General features: G+C 55.3%; 1 protein-coding gene across 1 annotated transcript in view; it reads right to left on the reverse strand.

The window, feature by feature from the left end:
- Window positions 1–14,402, reverse strand: part of TSPAN9 (tetraspanin 9) — a 193,603-nt gene that overhangs the window by 98,197 nt on the left and 81,004 nt on the right. The window contains exon 2 of the mRNA XM_029597375.1: window positions 6,397–6,461. The gene's annotated coding sequence lies outside the window, so the exon portion shown is untranslated. The remainder of the gene's footprint in view (window positions 1–6,396; window positions 6,462–14,402) is intronic.

The raw sequence follows: 14,402 nt of genomic DNA on the forward strand, positions 1-14,402 counted from the left end.
AAGCACAGGTACACCTGGCAGAGGAGGGGCAGGTTTAGAGCTGTCACAAGCACAGGTACACCTGGCAGAGGAGGGGCAGGTTTAGAGCTGTCACAAGCACAGGTACACCTGGCAGAGGAGGGGCAGGTTTAGAGCTGTCACAAGCACAGGTACAGCTGGCAGAGGAGGAGCAGGTTTAGAGCCTCCACAAGCACAGATACACCTGGCAGAGGAGGGGCAGGTTTAGAGCCTCCACAAGCACAGGTACACCTGGCAGAGGACGGGCAGGTTTAGAGCCTCCAGAAGCACAGATACACCTGGCAGAGGAGGGGCAGGTTTAGAGCCTCCACAAGCACAGATACACCTGGCAGAGGAGGGGCAGGTTTAGAGCCTCCACAAGCACAGGTACACCTGGCAGAGGAGGGGCAGGTTTAGAGCTGTGACAAGCACAGGTACACCTGGCAGAGGAGGGGCAGGTTTAGAGCCTCCACAAGCACAGGTACACCTGGTAGAGGAGGGGCAGGTTTAGAGCCTCCACAAGCACAGGTACACCTGGCAGAGGAGGGGGCAGGTTTAGAGCTGTCACAAGCACAGGTGCACCTGGCAGAGGAGGGGCAGGTTTAGAGCCTCCACAAGCACAGGTGCACCTGGCAGAGGAGGGGCAGGTTTAGAGCCTCCACAAGCACAGGTACACCTGGCAGAGGACGGGCAGGTTTAGAGCTGTCACAAGCACAGGTACACCTGGCAGAGGAGGGGGCAGGTTTAGAGCTGTCACAAGCACAGATACACCTGGCAGAGGAGGGGCAGGTTTAGAGCTGTCACAAGCACAGATACACCTGGCAGAGGAGGGGCAGGTTTAGAGCCTCCACAAGCACAGGTGCACCTGGCAGAGGAGGGGGCAGGTTTAGAGCCTCCACAAGCACAGGTACACCTGGCAGAGGAGGGGCAGGTTTAGAGCCTCCACAAGCACAGGTACACCTGGCAGAGGAGGGGCAGGTTTAGAGCTGTCACAAGCACAGGTACACCTGGCAGAGGAGGGGCAGGTTTAGAGCTGTCACAAGCACAGGTACACCTGGCAGAGGAGGGGCAGGTTTAGAGCCTCCACAAGCACAGGTACTCCTGGCAGAGGAGGGGCAGGTTTAGAGCTGTCACAAGCACAGGTGCACCTGGCAGAGGGGGCAGGTTTAGAGCCTCCACAAGCACAGGTACACCTGGCAGAGGAGAGGCAGGTTCAGAGCCTCCACAAGCACAGGTACACCTGGCAGAGGAGGGGCAGGTTTAGAGCTGTCACAAGCACAGGTACACCTGGCAGAGGACGGGCAGGTTTAGAGCTGTCACAAGCACAGATACACCTGGCAGAGGAGGGGGCAGGTTTAGAGCTATCACAAGCACAGGTACACCTGGCAGAGGAGGGGCAGGTTTAAAGCTGTCACAAGCACAGGTACACCTGGCAGAGGAGGGGCAGGTTTAGAGCCTCCACAAGCACAGGTACACCTGGCAGAGGACGGGCAGGTTTAGAGCTGTCACAAGCACAGATACACCTGGCAGAGGACGGGCAGATTTAGAGCTGTCACAAGCACAGGTACACCTGGCAGAGGAGGGGCAGGTTTAGAGCTGTCACAAGCACAGGTACGCCTGGCAGAGGAGAGGCAGGTTTAGAGCCTCCACAAGCACAGGTACACCTGGCAGAGGACGGGCAGGTTTAGAGCTGTCACAAGCACAGGTACACCTGGCAGAGGAGGGGGCAGGTTTAGAGCTGTCAGAAGCACAGGTACACCTGGCAGAGGAGGGGCAGGTTTAGAGCCTCCACAAGCACAGGTACACCTGGCAGAGGAGGGGCAGGTTTAGAGCTGTCACAAGCACAGGTACACCTGGCAGAGGAGGGGCAGGTTTAGAGCTGTCACAAGCACAGGTACACCTGGCAGAGGAGGGGCAGGTTTAGAGCTGTCACAAGCACAGGTACACCTGGCAGAGGACGGGCAGGTTTAGAGCTGTCACAAGCACAGGTACACCTGGCAGAGGAGAGGCAGGTTTAGAGCCTCCACAAGCACAGGTACACCTGGCAGAGGACGGGCAGGTTTAGAGCTGTCACAAGCACAGGTGCACCTGGCAGAGGAGGGGCAGGTTTAGAGCCTCCACAAGCACAGGTACACCTGGCAGAGGAGGGGCAGGTTTAGAGCCTCCACAAGCACAGGTACACCTGGCAGAGGAGGGGCAGGTTTAGAGCCTCCACAAGGACAGGTACACCTGGCAGAGGAGGGGCAGGTTTAGAGCCTCCACAAGCACAGGTACACCTGGCAGAGGAGGGGCAGGTTTAGAGCCTCCACAAGCACAGGTACACCTGGCAGAGGAGGGGCAGGTTTAGAGCCTCCACAAGGACAGGTACACCTGGCAGAGGAGGGGCAGGTTTAGAGCCTCCGCAAGCACAGGTACACCTGGCAGAGGAGAGGCAGGTTTAGAGCCTCCACAAGCATAGGTACACCTGGCAGAGGAGAGGCAGGTTTAGAGCCTCCACAAGCACAGGTACACCTGGCAGAGGAGGGGCAGGTTTAGAGCCTCCACAAGCATAGGTACACCTGGCAGAGGAGGGGGCAGGCTCAGAGCTGTCACAAGCACAGGTACACCTGGCAGAGGAGGAGCAGGTTTAGAGCCTCCACAAGCACAGGTACGCTTGGCAGAGGAAGGGCAGGTTTAGAGCCTCCACAAGCACAGGTACACCTGGCAGAGGAGGGGCAGGTTTAGAGCCTCCACAAGCACAGGTACACCTGGCAGAGGAGGGGCAGGTTTAGAGCCTCCACAAGCACAGGTACACCTGGCAGAGGAGAGGCAGGTTTCGAGCCTCCATAAGCACAGGTACACCTGGCAGAGGAGGGGCAGGTTTAGAGCCTCCACAAGCACAGGTACACCTGGCAGAGGAGGGGCAGGTTTCGAGCCTCCATAAGCACAGGTACACCTGGCAGAGGAGGGGCAGGTTTAGAGCCTCCACAAGCACAGGTGCACCTGGCAGAGGAGGGGCAGGTTTAGAGCCTCCACAAGCACAGGTGCACCTGGCAGAGGAGGGGCCGGTTTAGAGCCTCCACAAGCACAGATACACCTGGCAGAGGAGGGGCAGGTTTAGAGCCTCCACAAGCACAGATACACCTGGCAGAGGAGGGGCAGGTTTAGAGCCTCCACAAGCACAGATACACCTGGCAGAGGAGGGGCAGGTTTAGAGCCTCCACAAGCACAGGTATACCTGGCAGAGGAGGGGCAGGTTTAGAGCCTCCACAAGCACAGGTACACCTGGCAGAGGAGGGGCAGGTTTAGAGCCTCCACAAGGACAGGTACACCTGGCAGAGGAGGGGCAGGTTTAGAGCCTCCGCAAGCACAGGTACACCTGGCAGAGGAGGGGGCAGGCTCAGAGCTGTCACAAGCACAGGTACACCTGGCAGAGGAGGAGCAGGTTTAGAGCCTCCACAAGCACAGGTACACCTGGCAGAGGAGGGGCAGGTTTAGAGCCTCCACAAGCACAGGTGCACCTGGCAGAGGAGGGGCAGGTTTAGAGCTGTCACAAGCACAGGTACACCTGGCAGAGGAGGGGCAGGTTTAGAGCCTCCACAAGCACAGGTACACCTGGCAGAGGAGACGCAGGTTTAGAGCCTCCACAAGCACAGGTGCACCTGGCAGAGGAGGGGCAGGTTTAGAGCCTCCACAAGCACAGGTACACCTAGCAGAGGAGGGGCAGGTTTAGAGCCTCCACAAGCACAGGTGCACCTGGCAGAGGAGGGGCAGGTTTAGAGCCTCCACAAGCACAGGTACACCTGGCAGAGGAGAGGCAGGTTTAGAGCCTCCACAAGCACAGGTGCACCTGGCAGAGGAGGGGCAGGTTTAGAGCCTCCACAAGCACAGATACACCTGGCAGAGGAGGGGCAGGTTTAGAGCCTCCACAAGCACAGATACACCTGGCAGAGGAGGGGCAGGTTTAGAGCCTCCACAAGCACAGGTACACCTGGCAGAGGAGAGGCAGGTTTAGAGCCTCCACAAGCACAGGTGCACCTGGCAGAGGAGGGGCAGGTTTAGAGCCTCCACAAGCACAGGTGCACCTGGCAGAGGAGGAGCAGGTTTAGAGCCTCCACAAGCACAGGTACACCTGGCAGAGGAGGGGCAGGTTTAGAGCCTCCACAAGCACAGGTGCACCTGGCAGAGGAGGGGGCAGGTTTAGAGCCTCCACAAGCACAGGTGCACCTGGCAGAGGAGAGGCAGGTTTAGAGCCTCCACAAGCACAGGTGCACCTGGCAGAGGGGGCAGGTTTAGAGCCTCCACAAGCACAGGTGCACCTGGCAGAGGAGGGGCAGGTTTAGAGCCTCCACAAGCACAGGTGCACCTGGCAGAGGAGGGGCAGGTTTAGAGCCTCCACAAGCACAGGTGCACCTGGCAGAGGAGGGGCAGGTTTAGAGCCTCCACAAGCACAGGTGCACCTGGCAGAGGAGAGGCAGGTTTAGAGCCTCCACAAGCACAGGTACACCTGGCAGAGGAGGGGGCAGGTTTAGAGCCTCCACAAGCACAGGTGCACCTGGCAGAGGAGAGGCAGGTTTAGAGCCTCCACAAGCACAGGTGCACCTGGCAGAGGAGGGGCAGGTTTAGAGCCTCCACAAGCACAGGTGCACCTGGCAGAGGAGGGGCAGGTTTAGAGCCTCCACAAGCACAGATACACCTGGCAGAGGAGGGGCAGGTTTAGAGCCTCCACAAGCACAGGTGCACCTGGCAGAGGAGAGGCAGGTTTAGAGCCTCCACAAGCACAGGTGCACCTGGCAGAGGAGGGGGCAGGTTTAGAGCCTCCACAAGCACAGGTGCACCTGGCAGAGGAGGGGGCAGGTTTAGAGCCTCCACAAGCACAGGTGCACCTGGCAGAGGAGGGGGCAGGTTTAGAGCCTCCACAAGCACAGGTGCACCTGGCAGAGGGGGGGGCAGGTTTAGAGCCTCCACAAGCACAGGTGCACCTGGCAGAGGAGAGGCAGGTTTAGAGCCTCCACAAGCACAGGTGCACCTGGCAGAGGAGGGGCAGGTTTAGAGCCTCCACAAGCACAGGTGCACCTGGCAGAGGAGGGGCAGGTTTAGAGCCTCCACAAGCACAGGTGCACCTGGCAGAGGAGGGGGCAGGTTTAGAGCCTCCACAAGCACAGGTGCACCTGGCAGAGGAGAGGCAGGTTTAGAGCCTCCACAAGCACAGGTGCACCTGGCAGAGGAGGGGGCAGGTTTAGAGCCTCCACAAGCACAGGTGCACCTGGCAGAGGAGGGGGCAGGTTTAGAGCCTCCACAAGCACAGGTGCACCTGGCAGAGGAGGGGGCAGGTTTAGAGCCTCCACAAGCACAGGTGCACCTGGCAGAGGAGGGGCAGGGTCAGGGCTACCAGAGGCTCAGGCTACAAGACATTCATCAACTAGGGCAGCGAGAATGAGGGGGATCAGCGAGGGAGTGGAAAAACTGCTGAGTGCAGAGTGGGGCCAGTAAGGTGAGAGTGAGCAGACTTCACCTGGGCAGAAGTTAAATGCCGGAGTCAGCAGTTAGGAGATGTTCTCAGTGCAAAGCAGCTCATTAATATTTACATCACTGACTGCAAATCATGTTAAGCCACTTTATCTGTGGTAAATCCGAAAGGTTAACTGCATCTCAAGATCGCTCTAATGCTGGTCCCCTTCCTGACCCTCCTTAGAGGACCAGTGGCGGCCTGGCCAGAGCTGCTTCCCCTGAAGAGGGCTCTGGATATTTAGGACCGGCCTGGCCCCCAGCTGACCTCATGCTCTGCCTTGCCCCATGGCTGTGGTTCTGGTGTGAGGCAGGCTCTGTGCCCTTGGCCTCGCTGCGGTGTAGTGGGGTTCAGAGGCCTGCCTTAGGTGCCTTTCAGATGCAGGCATCCTAGCTCCAGTATTTGCTGTTGCCCAGTGCAAGTCACAGGATGGTTCTCCGCATCCTTCTCTCCTGCACGACTCCCAGAGGAGCCCAAGCCCATGCTTTATGGCTCACTTGATAAATTAGAAATAGCTTTGCTTTGCAGGTTGGCTCCTGTCTGGTGCAGGATGAGGCGTATACTGCACCCTGCTCGGTGTGCACGGAGAGTCCCGTCCCCAAGCTTTCCTTCCACGGTTATGTGTGGGAGAGAGCAGGGCAGAGAGGACAGGGCAGCGGCCACGGGGCAGTTATCCTTCTCCCCGGATCAGCACTGCCCACGTGGTGGAGGAGTCAGAAAACAGGAGGAGAGCTGGGCTTATCCATGAGAGCAGCAAGAACCCCCCCCCCTCCCCCACAGCAGGACAGAGGGCGGCAAGCAGCAGAGACTCTCACAGGGCAAGCAGAGGAAGAGGATGACAGAGGAGGCTGAAACGATCCACTTTCAGCAGCGCAGGAGCCCTCTAAACCCGGCAAGACTTGATAACTTACTCTGAAGTTTTCAGATTCAGCTGCTGATCTGTGACATAGAGAAGCTCCAACACCTCTACGGAAGTCTAGAAAAGAAAGGTTATAGCACATCAGTTCATCTTTGGAAATCATTTAAAAGCTACACTGGCAATGTGGCTGCTGCCCAGCTCTGCCCAGCTCTGCCCTCTGCAGCTCCCTTCCCAGCCTGGCTGATACCCTGGGTGGGTGACCTGCACTCACTGCGCCAGCAGGGCAGCCTCAGGACCATGGAGGAAACACTGAGCACCTGCCACCCTCCTGGATACTTCGGCTATTGGCTGCTGCCAGCTTTAGCGCCATCTAAAAATGTTCAGGCACCTTCACCTTCCTGTCTCTGAATTCTTTACCATCAGCACTGAAAAGTGCAGGAGTGAACTGGAGAAGCTGGGATTCAAATCCCACCACCTGTCCTTGTGACCTTGGGGAAGCCACTTCACCCTCTCTTGCCTCGGGTATGCTGAGCTCTACCCACCTGCTAGTTTTTGCTTTCCTGCTAAATATTTGGTGCAGAACTTTACTCCTGGTTTAATAAAGCATTTTGCCTACAAAAAACCATCCACCACTATGTGCGGCCAAATTAGAGGACCTCCGTGTAAATGCCATGCGAATGATGGGTCAGCTATTCCCTGCCCCACCCCCATCCCCGGACAGGTGCATAGGCTTAACCCACCTCTTCTTAATGCTCAAAATGCATTTGCTGGTGAAAGGTGGAAAGCAGTTTCTGGGCCGGCTCTTGGTGTATGGAGCTGAAGCAGGAGTTCTGCGCACAAATCACGTGCCTCTCCTTCCCTGACTTAAATGTGTGCTTAGCATGTGCGTATTTACAATACAAGGCCACACATAGCAAGAAGCCAGCAAGACCTGGCAAGCAGAGCCGGTAAACATGCTCTGGGAGCAGACAAGCCTGGTGCTGGCATTGCCGTCAGGGCAGGTTATTTCCTTTCAGCTCAGAACATGAAGCCCATGGCGCGGGGTGGACGGAGGACTCGGGAGCCACAGAGCTGACAGGAGGTGAAATGCACTCAGAGGGGAGAGGGGGGGCCTGTGAGTCCCTGCTGGAGCCGAGATCTGGGGGGGGGGGCAGGGAGGAGGCCATGACCGCAGGGGTGGGAGGGTGCCTACCAGGGTCCAGCGCAGGATTGTCAGGGGCAGGGAGTTTACTACCCCACCAAGCTTTGCCACCCTAGGCAGCTGCGTGTAAACTAGAACTCAACATCAGGCCGAACTCCTGCCCCCATCCCCCAAACTAACCAAGCATGGATCCACTAGGGAGCGCTCGTTTATCATAGCAGGAACTTCCCTATGGAATAAAATGCCCCCTTATCTCCTGCCACAAGAAATTCAAGCAAAACCTTAACAGCTGGCTGTTCAAACAAGCATTGCCATAAGTAATTTAGTTCCTCCGACTTACAGGCAATATCTCTGCTGACCCAGGACTTCCCACTGAAACAACGTTTCCTCTCGTATCCCTCTTACCCCATCAATCCTCTAACCTCTCCCCCCCTCCCCCCATATGAAGTCTCCCAAATTTATCCCACTTTTCTCCAGTCGTGTAAGTCATGGGAATCTCCTCCTCACCCATTCCCCAGGTGAGCCCTTAATGATGATCTGCAATGTGCTTATTATTATTATTACCACTCGTTGAATACACTTGCTGTGTACCTTACATTCTTTCTTGTACATTTAACCCACAAATGTTAAAGCCTTGTTGTACATCTTATTTCTTTGTAAAGCTTGTTGCTGCATTATATTATACTGTAAACCGACGTGACGTTTTCGGACCTGCTGCGGCATATAGAAAACCTTCACATACATACATACATACATACATACATACATACATACATACATACATACATAAATACATACATACATAAATACATACATACATACATACATACATACATAAATACATACATAAATAAATAAATACATACATACATACATACATACATACATACATACATACATACATACATACATAAATACATACATACATAAATAAATAAATACGTACATACATACATACATACATAAATACATACATACATAAATAAATACGTACATACATACATACATACATACATAAATACATACATACATACATACATACATAAAGCCAGCCAGGCTGGAGAATAAGCAGCCACTTTATTCTGTGTAAACGCTGCCAGGAAGGACGCTTGCCTTTTTATTTCATGGTTATTTTTGTTACTGCGAGGGTGGCTGTGTATGGGGTAGGGATTCAGATATCCCATTCCATCTCTGTGTGACCTCAGCCCCTCACCTCCATGATGAGGCAGGGACAGAAGGCTGGATCGCACCGTCCCTCGCTGCTGCAAGGTACATAACTTGCAATCCGGGCCAGCGGGGTGCCTGCCGGTTAGGCCCTGCCACCTCTCACAGTCTGCTTTTGAATGACCCGGGCACCGTACGGCTGCTAATGGAAAGCCTTGAGATAAATCCAAACCCATTCTAATAAGAGTCAGAGCAGCCTAAGTCACGCAACACAGGGAGGCTTTTCTGATACAAGCAGGAGCAGGGTCTCCAGGTCTGACAGAACAGACAAAGCAGAACAGCTGTGACCTTGTGAATGAAGAGCCCCCTCTCCGCCCGTGGGATAGGAGTGTAAAGGAGAAGCCTGAATGTTCCCTCTCCCTTCCCCTCCATTGCCCAGCCCTGCAGGCCCCTCTCTCTCTCTCTATAAAGTGGAAAAGAATCAGGAGAGAACAGAATTACCTCAACTTCAGGAAGGGGAGCCAAACTGAACCTGCATCTATTTATTTCTTTAAAACTTTTTTAACATGTTTTATTCATTTAAATACTTTACATTCCGCTGATATTTATTGTGCGCACCATCAGTACTCGTAGGTATTACAAAAAGCATCCATGAAAACACATTAAACAGCTCTCCAGTATAAAAACTAGGCCCTAAGAATCAGACCGAGCTAAGTTAAATCAAGATAATTAGTGCAAAAAGCCCATCCTGTTCATTTGTAACACTTAGCGCCTTTACCCAGAGCTGGTAGCGCCCGCACAGGCCGCGCAGGGTGCAGAAGTGGTTTCTGATGGTCAGCAGAGCTCCTGCAGGAAAGTGCTCAGAGTCAGGGCTGTTACAGGGAGCGGCGCAGGGCCTTGCAGCTGGACAGCTGTTCTGACAATGGCTGCCTGTCTATCTCGTCTGCCCCACAGCTTTGAAGAGCGAGAAGTTTATCTTCTAAGGGCCTATTCCTGAGAAACAGAGTCTACAGCAGGGGTGGCCACAACCTGCGCCAAATACGGCTCTTGTGCTACTGCAGAGATAGGAAGGGAGGTACACACAGTAAGGAAGAGTGGCTGTGCTCCCTGCTCCAACCCCTCCTCTCCTGCCTCACAGTGCTGAAGATTGCAGCAGAAACAGGAGGGAAGGCTTGCAGCAAGCTAGAGCTGAGAGGACAGTAAGGAAGAGTGGCTGTGCTCCCTGCTCCAACCCCTCCTCTCCTGCCTCACAGTGCTGAAGATTGCAGCAGAAACAGGAGGGAAGGCTTGCAGCAAGCTAGAGCTGAGAGGACAGTAAGGAAGAGTGGCTGTGCTCCCTGCTCCGACCCCTCCTCTCCTGCCTCACATGCTGAAGATTGCAGCAGAAACAGGAGGGAAGGCTTGCAGCAAGCTAGAGCTGAGAGGACAGTAAGGAAGGGTGGCTGTGCTCCCTGCTCCGACCCCTCCTCTCCTGCCTTACAGTGCTGAAGATTGCAGCAAGCTAGAGCTGAGAGGACAGTAAGGAAGAGTGGCTGTGCTCCCTGCTCCGACCCCTCCTCTCCTGCCTCACAGTGCTGAAGATTGCAGCAAGCTAGAGCTGAGAGGACAGTAAGGAAGAGTGTGTCTGCTCCCTGCTCCGACCCCTCCTCTCCTGCCTCACATGCTGAAGATTGCAGCAAGCTAGAGCTGAGAGGACAGTAAGGAAGAGTGCCTCTGCTCCCTGCTCCGACCCCTCCTCTCCTGCCTCACATGCTGAAGATTGCAGCAAGCTAGAGCTGAGAGGACAGTAAGGAAGAGTGTGTCTGCTCCCTGCTCCGACCCCTCCTCTCCTGCCTCACATGCTGAAGATTGCAGCAAGCTAGAGCTGAGAGGACAGTAAGGAAGAGTGCCTCTGCTCCCTGCTCCGACCCCTCCTCTCCTGCCTCACAGTGCTGAAGATTGCAGCAAGCTAGAGCTGAGAGGACAGTAAGGAAGATTGCCTCTGCTCCCTGCTCCGACCCCTCCTCTCCTGCCTCACAGTGCTGAAGATTGCAGCAAGCTAGAGCTGAGAGGACAGTAAGGAAGAGTGTGTCTGCTCCCTGCTCCGACCCCTCCTCTCCTGCCTCACATGCTGAAGATTGCAGCAAGCTAGAGCTGAGAGGACAGTAAGGAAGAGTGCCTCTGCTCCCTGCTCCGACCCCTCCTCTCCTGCCTCACATGCTGAAGATTGCAGCAAGCTAGAGCTGAGAGGACAGTAAGGAAGAGTGTGTCTGCTCCCTGCTCCGACCCCTCCTCTCCTGCCTCACATGCTGAAGATTGCAGCAAGCTAGAGCTGAGAGGACAGTAAGGAAGAGTGCCTCTGCTCCCTGCTCCGACCCCTCCTCTCCTGCCTCACAGTGCTGAAGATTGCAGCAAGCTAGAGCTGAGAGGACAGTAAGGAAGAGTGCCTCTGCTCCCTGCTCCGACCCCTCCTCTCCTGCCTCACAGTGCTGAAGATTGCAGCAAGCTAGAGCTGAGAGGAGAGTAAGGAAGATTGCCTCTGCTCCCTGCTCCGACCCCTCCTCTCCTGCCTCACAGTGCTGAAGATTGCAGCAAGCTAGAGCTGAGAAGATAGTAAAGGAGAGGACTCAGCTCCTGCTCCACCCTCCCTGTCCTATCTGCTGCTTTGAGCTCAGGGCTGTCAAGAAGGAAGAAGCTGGAATGCAGAAACGTTACAGCAAAAGTTACTGCAGCTTTCCATCCTCCACCACTAGGGATCATCTGTGTTATCTTCACCACCTCTTCCAGGAGGGCATTCAAGGCATCCACCACCCTCTCTGTGAAGAAATGTTTCCTGATACTTACCCCCTTTGGAGCTTCATATCATGACCCTAGTTTCTGTTGGAAAAGATTTGATGCTTGATTCCTGTGCATCATTAATACCTTTCAGGTATTTAGAAGTCTCTACCATATCCCTTCTCCCCCTCTCCTCTAGGACATACAAATTCTGCAGACCCCACACCATTCTGGTCGCCCTCCTCTGACCGCCTCCATCCGGTCTCTGTCCCTTTTGAGATACGGTCTCCAGAACTTAACACAGTCACCAAGCACCCATACAGGGGCAGCATGACTTCCCTTTCCTGCTGGATCTGCCTCTCTACGCAGCCCAGCATCCCTCTGGGGGTGCTCCACCACTTCTAGATGCTTAGACACTCTCACCCTGAGGACTGTCTCCCAGTCCATGCACAGCACTATCTCACCCTCCATCACACACAGCACCCAGATCCATGACTCTGCCTTTCCTGCACAGCACTATCTCACCCTCCATCACACACAGCACCCAGATCCACCACTCTGCCCTTCCTGCACAGCAGTATCTCACCCTCCATCACACACAGCACCCAGATCCACCACTCTGCCCTTCCTGCACAGCAGTATCTCACCCTCCATCACACACAGCACCCAGATCCAGGACTCTGCCCTTCCTGCACAGCAGTATCTCACCCTCCATCACACACAGCACCCAGATCCACCACTCTGCCCTTCCTGCACAGCAGTATCTCACCCTCCATCACACACAGCACCCAGATCCACCACTCTGCCCTTCCTGCACAGCAGTATCTCACCCTCCATCACACACAGCACCCAGATCCAGGACTCTGCCCTTCCTGCACAGCAGAATCTCACCCTCCATCACACACAGCACCCAGATCCAGGACTCTGCCCTTCCTGCACAGCAGTATCTCACCCTCCATCACACACAGCACCCAGATCCATGACTCTGCCCTTCCTGCACAGCACTATCTCACCCTCCATCACACACAGCACCCAGATCCATGACTCTGCCCTTCCTGCACAGCAGTATCTCACCCTCCATCACACACAGCACCCAGATCCACCACTCTGCCCTTCCTGCACAGCAGTATCTCACCCTCCATCACACACAGCACCCAGATCCACCACTCTGCCCTTCCTGCACAGCAGTATCTCACCCTCCATCACACACAGCACCCAGATCCACCACTCTGCCCTTCCTGCACAGCAGTATCTCACCCTCCATCACACACAGCACCCAGATCCACCACTCTGCCCTTCCTGCACAGCAGTATCTCACCCTCCATCACACACAGCACCCAGATCCAGGACTCTGCCCTTCCTGCACAGCAGTATCTCACCCTCCATCACACACAGCACCCAGATCCATGACTCTGCCCTACCTGCACAGCACTATCTCACCCTCCATCACACACAGCACCCAGATCCAGGACTCTGCCCTTCCTGCACAGCAGTATCTCACCCTCCATCACACATAGCACCCAGATCCATGACTCTGCCCTTCCTGCACAGCAGTATCTCACCCTCCATCACACACAGCACCCAGATCCACCACTCTGCCCTTCCTGCACAGCAGTATCTCACCCTCCATCACACACAGCACCCAGATCCACGACTCTGCCCTTCCTGCACAGCAGTATCTCACCCTCCATCACACACAGCACCCAGATCCAGGACTCTGCCCTTCCTGCACAGCAGTATCTCATCCTCCATCACACACAGCACCCAGATCCAGGACTCTGCCCTTCCTGCACAGCACTATCTCACCCTCCATCACACACAGCACCCAGATCCAGGACTCTGCCCTTCCTGCACAGCACTATCTCACCCTCCATCACACACAGCACCCAGATCCACCACTCTGCCCTTCCTGCACAGCAGTATCTCACCCTCCATCACACACAGCACCCAGATCCACCACTCTGCCCTTCCTGCACAGCAGTATCTCACCCTCCATCACACACAGCACCCAGATCCATGACTCTGCCCTTCCTGCACAGCAGTATCTCACCCTCCATCACACACAGCACCCAGATCCACCACTCTGCCCTTCCTGCACAGCAGTATCTCACCCTCCATCACACACAGCACCCAGATCCACGACTCTGCCCTTCCTGCACAGCAGTATCTCACCCTCCATCACACACAGCACCCAGATCCAGGACTCTGCCCTTCCTGCACAGAAGTATCTCACCCTCCATCACACACAGCACCCAGATCCAGGACTCTGCCCTTCCTGCACAGCAGTATCTTACCCTCCATCACACACAGCACCCAGATCCACCACTCTGCCCTTCCTGCACAGCACTATCTCACCCTCCATCACACCCAGCACCCAGATCCATGACTCTGCCCTTCCTGCACAGCAGTATCTCACCCTCCATCACACACAGCACCCAGATCCATGACTCTGCCCTTCCTGCACAGCAGTATCTCACCCTCCATCACACACAGCACCCAGATCCACCACTCTGCCCTTCCTGCACAGCAGTATCTCACCCTCCATCACACACAGCACCCAGATCCAGGACTCTGCCCTTCCTGCACAGCAGTATCTCACCCTCCATCACACACAGCACCCAGATCCAGGACTCTGCCCTTCCTGCACAGCACTATCTCACCCTCCATCACACACAGCACCCAGATCCAGGACTCTGCCCTTCCTGCACAGCACTATCTCACCCTCCATCACACACAGCACCCAGATCCAGGACTCTGCCCTTCCTGCACAGCACTATCTCACCCTCCATCACACACAGCACCCAGATCCATGACTCTGCCCTTCCTGCACAGCACTATCTCATCCTCCATCTCACACAGCACCCAGATCCATGACTCTGCCCTTCCTGCACAGCACTATCTCACCCTCCATCACACACAGCACCCAGATCCACGACTCTGCCCTTCCTGCACAGCACTATCTCACCCTCCATCACACACAGCACCCAGACCCAGGACTC

Source organism: Rhinatrema bivittatum, chromosome 4 (genome assembly GCF_901001135.1).
Source record: "Rhinatrema bivittatum chromosome 4, aRhiBiv1.1, whole genome shotgun sequence".
NCBI lineage: Eukaryota > Metazoa > Chordata > Amphibia > Gymnophiona > Rhinatrematidae > Rhinatrema > Rhinatrema bivittatum.